This window comes from Nansenia antarctica (genome assembly GCF_963989245.1).
Source record: "Nansenia antarctica genome assembly, chromosome: 2".
NCBI classification, from domain to species: domain Eukaryota; kingdom Metazoa; phylum Chordata; class Actinopteri; order Argentiniformes; family Microstomatidae; genus Nansenia; species Nansenia antarctica.
In genome coordinates this window covers 13,288,850-13,301,832 of record NC_137675.1, presented here as the reverse complement: position 1 = coordinate 13,301,832, position 12,983 = coordinate 13,288,850, and positions in this window count along the sequence as shown.

Below are 12,983 nucleotides of genomic sequence, written 5' to 3'. Positions count from 1 at the left end.
TCTGTCCGTTCATCCCTGTCTGTTTATCTGTCTGTCCGCCCGTCCGTCTGTCCGTCCTGTCTGTCTGTCTGTCTGTCTGTCTGTCTCTCTCTCTCTCTCTCTCTCTCTCTCTCTCTCTCTCTCTCTGTCTCTCTGTCTGTCTGTCTCAAAGTTCTTGTCCCCAACTTATTCTGTCCCTGTCCGTTCTGGCCTGTAAACCAGTAGGATGGTGGTGGCTGGCGTTGAAGGAGGATCTCTTAAATGTCATGAAGATTGATGATGGGTGAGGAGTGTGCTGTGACATTACTGCCGTTCTCTCTTCCCCCCCCCCCCCCCCACCCCCCCACCCCCTTCCGCACCACAGTTCTTAATTCAGGCCTGTCTGCCTTTGCGCTGACATTTCAGCGAGTGTGTTTATGTCGGGGAGAGGGCTGGGGTTGGGGGGGGGGGGGGGGTTGGTGGCTGAAATGTCACTGGTGGATTTATTACAGTGTACACAAGGGGGGGCTGGTGGAGGAGAGGTGAGGTGAGGTGTGTGTGGGGGGTGGGGGTACCCAGGTAAAGTGGAGGCATCAGTCCTCTACGCTATCTACCACTTTCTTTCTTTTCTTCTTTTTTTCCCTCTCTCTTTTGTGTCCGCTACCTTCCCCAGCTTTCACCTTGCCTGTCGTCTCATCTGTTCTGTGAAATTCTCTTTATGTTTTGTTCTCCTGTTTTTTTTGGTTTTGTTTTGTTTTTCTCTTCCTTCTCTTCTGATTTATTTTCTTCCCATCTCCTCTCCTCTCCTCTCATGTCTCCTCAATTATTTTTTTCTCCTCTCCTCTCCTCTCCTCCCTCCATCTTCAGTAATAGTACATAATCACACATAATCACACATACGTTTATAGGCTTGTCTAGTGATGTCACCAACCAAGTGCCATGATCCCATCTCAAACCCGCACCTCTCTCTCTTTCTCTCTCTCTCTCTCTCTCTCTCTCTCTCTCTCTCTCTCTCTCTCTCTCTCTCTCTCTCTCTCTCTCTCCCTGGGAAAAAAAACCCTTTAATTTCACTTTTATACACAATTTTCCTCCTTATTAAAATCCTGCTTCGAACATTCCAGGAGCGGTGTAATAAGAACCATAAACGTCTGGGAATGAAGGGAAAAAACGTCACACTGCAAAGCTGATAGAGCAGAACTCCATAGGAGTGGGAAAACAGTCCGGTTTTTTTTCTCCCTCCACCACTCTTGTTCCTCATCTTCCGCTCCGCTCCAAAGTCATTGTGTCATTTCTCCACTGGTGGCGGAGGACTTCCTCTTAGACAGGAAGTCACATCTCAAGGGCTTATGTTTCTTTATAACCCGGGGCTTGCGGTATGCGGCCTATATAAACCTGTCAACAGGAAGATAACAACCCCTTCTTCTTGTGTCCTGAATGTATGTACGCACATCATATGTCACTGGGCTCTGGGTGTCACATCAGCCCAGGGAGGACATCAACAACATTCCCTCAGGGGGCTCGTCACGAGACATCCCAAACCAGCTAATGCACTACGTCTGGAAATAATGGACCCGGCTTTTGAGAACTTGGGAGAGTTGGGGAGTTTAAAAAAGAAAAAGAAAAATCTTCCGGGGAAGGTTCTGCCTTTCTGCAGACAGGCACAAATTGCGCTCTTTATAAATCGGAGTAAATCTCTACAGCTAATGCAGACAGCTCAGCCAAGCCAAGCCCTCTTGAGGTTAAGCAAGCGCATTTAGTGTCGGTGCAATGTTGACGAGAGATTCGGAAAAGACGAATAACGTTAGGTAGATTTCCTAGGCCGTGCGTGATGTCCCTCTCCGTTCGTCTATAGGAGCCGTAAGGCAATAATCTTCCAGTGCGGTGTGCTGGGAGCATAGGCAATTTGCGGTAGGCAACACGTCTGGCCCCAGCGAGAATACCCAGGGAGACACTCTAGAACGAGAGCCATACTCCTTCATATTAACTACCACCGCGCAAAGGAGGAGGAGAACTGAAACATGCACCAATAATTATAATATATAACGTATAACATAATAATAATACATATGGCCAATAATGACGTAGTTTCTATGTCCTATAAAACATTTCGAAACAAAATAGTCTGCCGCATGCGATCATGCAATGATCCATGCATATCCATGCAGAATCTGTTACGTTCCACAGTGCCGATGTGGCGTGAGATTTGACGCGTGGTTGACGCCATTCTCCATTCCGTTCCATGCATTACTCTGAGCCCGTCCTCCGATTTCTACCTCCACCAGCCTCCCCCTGGGCTGGCCTCTGTACTGTAAGCCAGACACATGCCAGTGTCAGGTCTGTGTGTCCCAGCAGGCTGGTTCTTCTGCTCCTGTGTGTCCCGTCCCTACCCGCCATGATGAATGTGTTTCAGGACCAGGCCCGAGCTCCTGCCATTACCTCCTGACAATGTATTACCCTTTATCTGTGGGTGCGCAATTAACCCTGGCCATGAGAACAGAGACTTATCAGTCCTTCATTACAGGAGACGGAACATGTCCCCATCCCTCTCTGTCAGACCTCCCTCTTCATGCCTGTCTGCTGGCTGGGGAGAGGAACATGTGATGGGGGGAGTAGGACTCCCACAAGCCCCCAACCCTCTCTGCCACCCACCCTGCTCTCCTGTCTGGCTGGTCATTGAGAGAATGTTGGATAAAGATGAGGATGAGGATGAGGAAGATAGAGATGATTGAGATGATGATTCAAAAAGCACACAATTATTGGATGATGATGATGATGGTGGTGATGGTGATGATGATGATGATGATGATGATGATGTCGACAACACAACTGAACACACAACACAATTATTTGACGATGATGAGGAAGATGATGATGATGATGATGCTGAACACAACACAAGTATTTGGTGGTCCTCTGTGGCTCAGTTGGTAGAGCACGGCGTTAACAACGCTTAGGTTGTGGGTTCGATTCCAGCTGTGATGATGATGACAATGACGACGATCGCGGAACGACTAGGGACTCGTCTTCACTGCATCTCTGTTGCAGCATTGTGTTGAACACGACCAGACCTCTTCTAAATCCCTCTGACGTGTGTGATACGACTGATTGGAGCACAAAACAAAAACATACCAAACAATACCCTAGTCTCCACTGCACATGGAGGCTGGCCATCCACGCTGGCCAATCATTGAGTGACGCCACTGGCAGCAACAACTGACAACCCTTGGTGAGGTGGGGGGGGGGACTCTGCATTGCAGAATGGAGGATTGTTATGAAAAAAAAAAAAAAAGATCAATCAGGCACGCGGATGGCCAGCTCTCCTGCAGACAGGGCCCCAGCCAGACCCTCCAAGCTCCGTGGCTGCCACATAAACTGGTGCTTGTAAACGTTATATAAGAGTATGAAATACTGAAATGAATGCAGGCCCTGTCTGTGGTGCCAGGGATCAGTGAATGTTGTTGACAGCGTGGCTGAACGGGATGGACGTTTAGTGGTTGCCGCTTTTTTTCTTTAACACACATATGGTATGAGGTTTAAGAGGAGACCGTTTCCTGTATATGGACTCCATTTTGTTTATTGCCACTCGTGCACAATGACAACACCCCTTTTACATGGCCAATGCTGTATGAAACAACGACAGTTATAGTCTAGGTCAGGGCGGTGTGGCAAACATGAGGCACGCGTTGTACTCTCCCGACGTTCTTACACATATTTGAATGTCTACTCAGTCTTATAATATAAGTGTATACAAGACCTTGAATCTCTCTCTCTCTCCCTCCTCTGCTCTCTCTCTCCCTCTCCCTCTCCCTTGACATCCCCCCGAGCATCTGTGTACAGCTGGGAATCCTATAGAGGACACAGCCCAAGGGAGTGTGTGTGTGTGTGTGTGTGTGTCTCTGTCTGTGTGTGTGTGTGTGTCTCTGTCTGTGTGTGTGTGTGTGTGTGTGTGCGTGCGTGCGTGTGTATTTGTGTGTGTGGGTGGGTGTGCATGCACAAGCCGATATGTAAGCCACATATCTAAATCCACTGTCACCTAGATAACTTCCCCTGGTAGCATGCTAAGCCCTCCTGCACCTGTCAAATGGAATATCTCCATGTGGGAGAGATGAGCTCTATTCCATTCCGGAATTGTCGTTCCCTCCAACCTGGCCTCTCTCCTTTCCCCTTCACCGATCTGATAGAGCACAGGTAGCTGGATAGGTCTAAGCAACATGGTTCTCAGTGTGGTGCAGCTTCCACCCGTCCACTCCTGTCAGATCTGTGCAGGGGAGTGAACATGGGGAGGGAACATGGGGAGTGAACAAGGGGAGTGAACAAGGGAAGATTGAAAGAGGGGAACACTTTCTGGAAATGGAATCCAGCCCTGGAGATGCCAGAGGCTAGGGAGGGATCAGAACAGCTAGCCTCCTGCCGCTAACCGATAAGAACGTAAACAAATAGTTCCTGGAAAGCTGTCATCCCTTCCCTGCCTTTGAAAGTTCAACACTACGTATAGGATGGGTGGTTTTTGGAGCCATTTCTTATTCACACAGCCCCCGCAAACTGACATGCAAATATATACAGTTTACACAAACATATACACAGACCTATACATGCGGATACATAAACTAAACATGCATTTACACAAAATGACACCCGTAGATAAACTGTATAATACCCACACACACACATGCGTGCGCAGGCACACACACACACACACACACACACACACCCGCCTACACAACGATGCGTGTGACCACCTGTGAAAGCTCAATGACAATTGACTTAATTGACTCCCTGGGACACTAAGTCCTTCCATGGGAATCGAGTTAGAGCATCTCCATCTTCTCTCCTCCGTCTCCTGTCATCTCCTCCCTCCAGGCCCCTGACAGACAGACGGACGGACAGACCCGTGGACGGACCGACGGACAGACGGTAGAACACCGTGGACGTTAGAACACCGTACAGGAGGACGTGGTTTCCCTGTGAATCAGACCTGGCAGCTCCTCATTAGGCCGACAGACTGGAAGGTTTGCTTAAGCAAAGATTATCTCTGGGATAGTTGAGTCCTGGATGCTTTTAGCTCCTTCAGACTGCCAGATCTCCCCTCAGAAGTCTCCCCCCCCCCCCCCCCTCTCTCTCTTTCTTACTCACACCTCGTCATTAGAGAGGGTGTGTGTGTGTGTGTGTGTGTGTGTGTACTTGTACTTGTGCTTGTGTGTGTGTGTGTGTGTGTGTGTGTACTTGTGCTTGTGTGTGTGTGTGTGTGTGCGTGCGTGCGTGCGTGCGTGCGTGCGTGCGTGCGTACGTGCGCACGATTGAGTGGAGGGGGAGAATTAGATTCCCTGACATCCCGCTAATTGAGCCGTCTCCCCAGTGCCCGGTCCGGGCCTGCCAAGTTTTAATTAGCAACTAATCAAATCAATATGGCGCCTGACGGTCGGGGAGAGAAGGGGGCCGCCTCGATCGTAGAGGCCTGAATCACAGTAACTAGCCCGTGACCTTTAAACCCCGGAGCCAGATTGCGAAAAAGGCTAAGCTAAGGCGGGGGGGGGGGGGGGGTCACTGGCTGTAATGGTGTAGAGCGGAGGGTTGTCTCAGTGAAATACAACCGACTGCGGAGAAGGTGGCGGCAGACTGGCTCCCTCCGCGACTCCTCCTGATGATGTCATTTGTTTCGACGGAGGCGCGAGGAGCTGCTGGAGGGGAATGGGTTCAAGACACAAGCTGTTACTGAGAGTGTGTCCTATTACACGTGAAGAAAGGCTATTTGCATGTATTGGAGACCCCAAAAAAAAGGTCAAAGCTGAGTTGTTGTGGATATCAGTAGCAACACACACTTCCGCACGCACACACACACACACACACACACACACACGTACACACACACACATACACACGTACACACGTACACACACACACACACACACACACACACGCATTCACGCACACACGCACACACCAAAACACACACACACCAACACACTCCATCCCAGCCTCTGTTAAACTCCAGGTCCTCAGGCGAACCAAGTGACATTTGTTTGCTGCCTGGGCCAGAGTTAAGTGTCTGCTGAGTCCAGAAGATGAGCCATGAAGACATCAGCCATGAGAAGGGGGGAGACAGGAAGAGAGGCACCGCTGCCAGAGAGGCTGGCTGTCAACACACTCTGACCCCCCCGGAGGTGGTCCAGCTGGGGCTGACATCTCCCTGAGCCCCAGGGCCTTCTCTCTCCTCTCCTCTTCTCTCATCTCCTCTCCTCCCCCTCTCCTGCCCTCCTCTTCTCTCGTCCCCTCTCTTCCTCCTCTCCTCTCCCTTCCTCCTCTCTCCTCCTCTCCTCTCCGCTCCTCCCCTCCTCCCCTCCTCTCCCCTCCCCTCCCCTTCTCTTCCCTCCCCTCACCTCTTCTCTCCTCACCTCTCCACACTTCTCCTCCCCTCCTCCCCTTCTCTCCCCTCCCCTCCCCTCCCCTCTCCTCCTCTCTCCTCCCCTCCTCTCCTCTCTCCTGCTTCCCCCCTCACAGCTGCTTCCCCCCTCACCACATGGGTCTCCACAGCAGCAGGGTTCTCTCCATCACACAACAACACGTTGAGTCGTCCTCTACAGACACAGCAACACGAACGAGACGCTTCTCCTTTCCCAATCGCTGGCCGCGTCGCACGCAAAACTGACAATGACGTCAGTTTCGAAGGGTAGCGTTGCACGCTTCGAAAAAAGGCGTCCCGGAAGGGTTCTTCGGCTCAGGTGTGTCCCTGTGGAAGGAACTCGTATGGATTCCGTGGATTTAGAACCTTCCATGGAAATGGTCCGTTCTAACGTGGAACCAAAAACCAAACGGTTCTTCAAAGGGGTCTCTCGCAGGGGTTCTCGGTAGCACCTGTGATTCTAAGACTGTACGCAGGGTGGGTGTGAAGAGAGCGTTGAATCGTCACAAACCCAGTCTTTCCATTTTGTCTCAGAGATGATGAATCGTCAGGTGGGAAACAGGTACAAGCCCAGGGCTGCGTGTTATAAGCCAGGGGGAGACAACTCCTTTGGGAAAAGAGTGTGCTCTTCCAGCTGGACGCCTTCGTGGATGTTTACAATTCCTCTCAATGTAACAGCTAATCTGACTGGTGAAATGAACTAAAAGAGCATTTCGGTAAAAGACACAGCCTTTCTGTGACTGGGCTCAATGTACTGTATGTGTTTGGTATTGTAACCTCATATGTAGAATGTTCTCATTACGATATTTCAGAACGGTAACTACTGCACTTATCATCTTAATTACAGTACTTTACGTACGCACGCTAATACTCAAGGTGATATATGCTAGGATCAAGAAACACACACACACACATACACGCACACACACACACACACACACAGAGTTAATTTATGGAAGCAATCTCTCCTTGGCACGTCTTGGCCTCCCGATTAATACATGCACATTTACAGCTTTTATTCGTATCCCGTTAATTAATCATTGTTGGACACGCTGTGGGGGATGAGCTGGCTTCTCCTGGTGGACGTGGTGGCAGAGGTGGGATCCCCTTAGCCCCGCCCCAGATCAGGCGCAGAGATGATGCCCTTGAGGACAGCCTGGACCCAGAGGCAGGATGGATGGCCACATTCACATCCATAAATTCACTGCTTTTCTAACCATCTCATTTATCATATGCACCACCCCCCAAAGACACACACACACACACACACACACACAAACACCACACACACACACACACACACACACACAAACATGTACACAAACAATCACACACACACACACACACACACACGGCTTGGCCTGGCAAATGCTGTACACACACAAACCGAGATAGGACAGTGTAAAAGCCTTAGAGATAACTGCATTTGTTTGGTATCATTAAAATGACCATATGACAACTCCGAGCCTCCATTTCACCTTGGAATGTATGAATGCCTCCAGCCCCCCCCCCCTTACAAAAGATACATTTTCATATCTCCACCACACTCCTTGGGGGAACTCTGGCCACTGTATATTCCTGGGTTCATTCCAGCTCTTTAGAGATAGAGCAGACTGCACTGGTAGGTAGTAAAATAATTCACTTTCTGGGGGATTACAGATTCCCAAATACATTATCTGTACGTACACCTGTGCTGGGAATGAACAAGCATGCAGGACACAGGTTCTGTCTTCAAGACAGGTACAGGTTGAGAGATAAAGACAGACAGACAGACAGACAGACAGACAGACAGACAGGCAGGCAGGCAGAATGGCAGGCAGGCAGGCAGGCAGACAGACAGGCAGACGTATATACTCTCCCTCCCTCCCTCCCTCCTCACTCTCTTTATCTCACTCTCTCTCCCTCCTTCCCTATCTCTCTCTTTCTCTCTCCCTCCTTCCCTTTTTACCCCTCTCTCTCTCTCTCTCTCTTTCTCTCACTGTAAATTGATTTACGGACAGAAGACAAAAGGAGCTGAATAAAGCGATTTTTTTTTAGCATTTAAACTGAATATCAACACATTCTAACCTATTCCACCATTTTAATATTAATTCTGTTATCTCTGAATCAATCATAATTAGTCTTGCAGGCTGGCTTATAGTACAAGCCTACCGTAAAAGGTCCTGCATTGAGTGAAAATTAGACAGTGGAAGAATTAGAGATGTCGCCACTGCCCCCAAGGGTTCGTTCTGTGTATTGCAGTGAAGGTAGCCGGGGGACCAATTTAATTGCTGGGGAAGCATCACCACTACCCATTTACAATCCAAAATCCCATAGACATGAGATGGAGACAACATCGATGACAATTTCATATCCTCTGGATACAACAACAAATTAGATATTGTTACCTGGTACCTTATCATGAACCTAGAACAGGTATTTTGAATATGAACCATTATCACCTTCATCATGTACCTTCAGCTATAAACTGGAAAGACTTTGTACCCTGTCGGGGGTTTCCAGGGTAACAGAGTAGGAGAAGGACAGTCTAATGTAGATAGTCAGACAGCTCCCTCTCCTCATCGTTATGTGTAAGGCGAGTGTCTTTCCTCTAACGCCGCCAGGTGAACATAAATCTCTGGCTTTAATACGACCTGCCAGTTCATTGTATTACGATGCAACAGCATCTGTAGCAGATTTAGGCCCCTGTCTCCTGCAGTGAGGTACTGCGATGACATGTGCTTTGCAACAACGGTGTCACTGGAATGATAAATAAGGCCCGATGATGCTGTGATTTAGAACTAGAATCGGACCGATCCACTGAACTATTCTTCATTTTCAGCTTCGTCATAGTGCGGTAAATGTGTCATTTTCACAGGTAGATGTTTGTTTTTTTTTTTACATTAGGTTACATTGACGAAAGAAAAAAAAAAGTTAGTTTGTGTGAATGTGACATTTTCTATGAATGTTGAATAAGACCTAAGGTAAGCCTTTCAGGGCCATAATTCTTGCAGAGATCACAATCAAACGAAAGGCGGTGTGAAAATGAAAAAAGATACATCTCAGCCGAGACTCCTGTCACAAAGGAGGCTAGATCGCACGCTTGATGCTCGAGTATTCATGCATTCTATCTGTGTCGAGAAACAGCATTTCCCTTCACTGGCAGTCTTACAGTTGGTGGGGAATTTCGCTGAGGGGCTACCAACCCCCAACCCATACCCAGAATATGGTTGGTTGCTGTGTTCTGCACTAACCGCCACTGTGGAACAAACTGCCCCTTTCCCAATTGTTTTAAAACCCGATTCCTCGAGACCTCTCCTTCGTTCTCCACTCACTTCATTTTCCAAAAAAGCACTAGTGGATAACATCTAAGCAGAGGAAACCTAGATCTTCCCCTCCAATGCGTTTTGACTAGGAAGTGAGTGGAGGACATGAGGAAAGGGCATGAGGAATCTAGTTTTTTTAACAATTGAGAAAGGGACAGTTTGTTCCACGGCGGCACAGTTAGCACTGGATAAACGCAGCTGGGAGTATTTCATGGAAGAGAATAACAATAGGGCCAGGTGTTTTTTGGGAGTCTTTTATTCGTATTTATTCGTCTTTCCCGGCCAGGTGAGAATGGGCTATTCATTGGGGCCTTTCACTTTAAAATAACTTTAATACACTTTTTGTGATCGAAGTCCTTCTTCATCATAACAACATGAAGACCCTTGAATATGCTTTTAAAGAGACAGTTTAAAGATGACTGTCTATGTCTGTGACATAACTGTCGTGCAACAAAACAAAAACAAACCCTCTGCCACACGCATCCTTCTGGTGACCTTGTGAACAACGCTCCCTGCTATGAAAACACCTCATCTCACCTCTGTCCGCGCGCCGGTCGTCCCTGAGCCCCCTAAGCAAAATATCAGCATTTGACGTCGGTTCGCTTTTACAAGGCAGGGCGCTTAGTGTTGTGAATCCAGGAGGGAGCCAGAAGGTCTCCGTGCACTTAGCCTACATAGTGCACTTGGGTTGAGCATACCACAGAACAGTGTAGTGCATTAACAGGTACCTCGCCAATCCACACAGGGTCTGCTGTAGCCCGCTGTAGCCCTGACTGACTCCACCGTCGGGAAAGGTGGTGTGTCGGTGTACCAAGACACCAACGGGGGGCCAGTGGTCGTAGAAATCGGAGGACGCGCTCATTATAATGCACGGAATGGAATGAGCAATGGTATCGAAACACACGCGTTCGATGCCATTCCTCATTCCATTCCGTGCATTACAAAGAGCCCGTCCTCCGATTTCTACCTCCTCTGACCTCCACCGCAAGACACACATCTCTGGAACACCCAACTCCCATTGGTGAAGATCACAGTGAGTCGGCAGCAGATAGCAGATGCTTTTAACAAGTGCAAATGTAGTGCCGTCGCACTGGAGCGGTCGTGTAAGGCTTTTAGGCTTAAAAAATACACACCAAGGACAAAGACACCGGGGACACCAGATGATGAAGAGGATAAAAGTTTCTCTTGGATGTGTCTGTTTTGTAAGATTTGGTGAAAATAGTTAGTTAAATAGAAGTTATTATGAGAATAACTCATAATTTACCACATCATGTAGGCCTTATGTCCACGAATAGGACATAGTATCTCGTTTTGTTGCATCAAGTTGAGCTGACACTATGGCCAAGTCTGAATGCTCATAATGCGACCTATTTAGTGGACGTTTTGTAGTATGCAAGATGAGAACGTTTTGCATTATGCAAAATGTACCAAAATTGAGCATGTATAAAATGCCAGGACGTCATACAACATTTGCCTTTCCATGTGGTATGAATTCACTTACACTATTCACACTACTCATGAAGTCCTTTCCAATGTTCCAAAGTCCCACAATGCAATGGAGCAGGTGACGGTTTCTCAGTATGAATGAGGTATAGTATGACTTAGTATGACACGCTTACTGCATACATTTGACTAAACAATAGGCTCTAAATAGTATGTAGCTCATGTATTCATTCAATTGAATCTGAGTCTGAATGTAGCGGACACCTTCAGTAAACAGCAGGGTAGTATGAGCTTCACGCACTTGGTCTTTGACCTTCCCATCCATCCTCTGCCAGGGGGGGGGGGAATGCACAGCCTAGCAAATCATCTATAGGATCACTCAATATGTAGTGGGTTGGTTGCCCGGGGGGACTGACACTCCGTCAGCAGAGGACCCAGGGCATGAGGGGCTTCTGTTTAGAATTCACTGACTGAACACTGAGCGGTGACGGACACTTTCAACCAGAACCCCTCCTAGTCTTCCTGGCCTGGAGATAGTCAGTCTACTGACACTGGGGGTTTGGGTCCCATTGTAGTTGGGGTTTTATCTGCTGTCAGCAGCACCCAACCCACAGACACACACTGCATACACACACATATGTAGTACATACGAGGCGGGAGGATCAGATGAGCTTGATACCATTCCTCATTCCGTTCCATGTCAGACCCCCCCCCTGCATTTGTCTCCCCGTACATAGAGAATCAGACGGGCTCATTGTAATGCAAGGAACGGAACGGTATCAGACATGTACGTACACACGCATCAATGACAGGCAGGGAGCAGCACAGCGTCAGCCCCAGCGCCTCGTCTCTGAAGAAGTGCCGGGGTTAAGTGCCTTCCGATTTCGAGCCGCCTCTCTAACCTCCAGGCTATCACCCCGAGGCTATTACATGGAGATAGGCCTAGCTGTATACCAGCTGTCAGTCAGATGAAATGACGCACTTATCCCGGTGTGCGCTTCATTGGAAAGGTACTAGAGAAGAGCTCTTATCATCATTTGCATTTCTAACAAGGAGACACGTTTCAGGCGCCAGAAAGACAAGTCACTTGACGTGTTTTTCCCAAATGATGTTATCTAGAGCGTGGCGGAGGCAGAAATGGGAGGATGGGCTCATGCGTATTTGATGATACCGTTCCTCATTCTTTTGTTCCCTGCATGACAATGAGCCTGTCCTCCCATCTCTGCCTCCACTGCCAGGGCACTGCATCCCTGTGACCCAATGTGGGTACTTTTGACTGTGCAGCGCCGTGATTAAATGTTAGTTCTAATCGAACCACAGTGCTCCCCCCCCCCCAGTTCCCCTTTTCATTGTATTTCCTGGATGAAGTTTTTTGGCACTCCTCTACCACCCACTGAGCCACTAGAGACTAGAACACACATTTATCCTGTCTGCAAATAATTGGGAGACAACGAAGGGGACAGCGTTTGGTTCAAACTGTCTCGCACCTGCTGCCAGTGGATAAACGCTTTGCCTTCAGCTTAATACACTCGCTCATCTCCGGAGACACCGTAATTACCGCAGTTGCATTTGTCACGGCTTATTCGCGAAATGGCCTCGTTTCTTTTTCTGCAAACTGTAATTTTAATTGCGTCTTAGTGCAAGAGTTGGGATGCTGCCGCTGTAACTGCCAGCTTGGAGTCAGTAATTACTTCAGTGCTTGGGAGCAAAGAGGGAATGTTTTTTTAGTTTTTTTTTTAGACCTAATTTAGTGTGAGAAATCAGAGCAATGCATTACACAAATAATGATGGGCTGACCTGGGGAGGGGGGGGGGGGGGGGGTGCTTTTTCATAGTGCCTTGTTACTAGTCTCCTAATTACCACAAGATAACTCACAT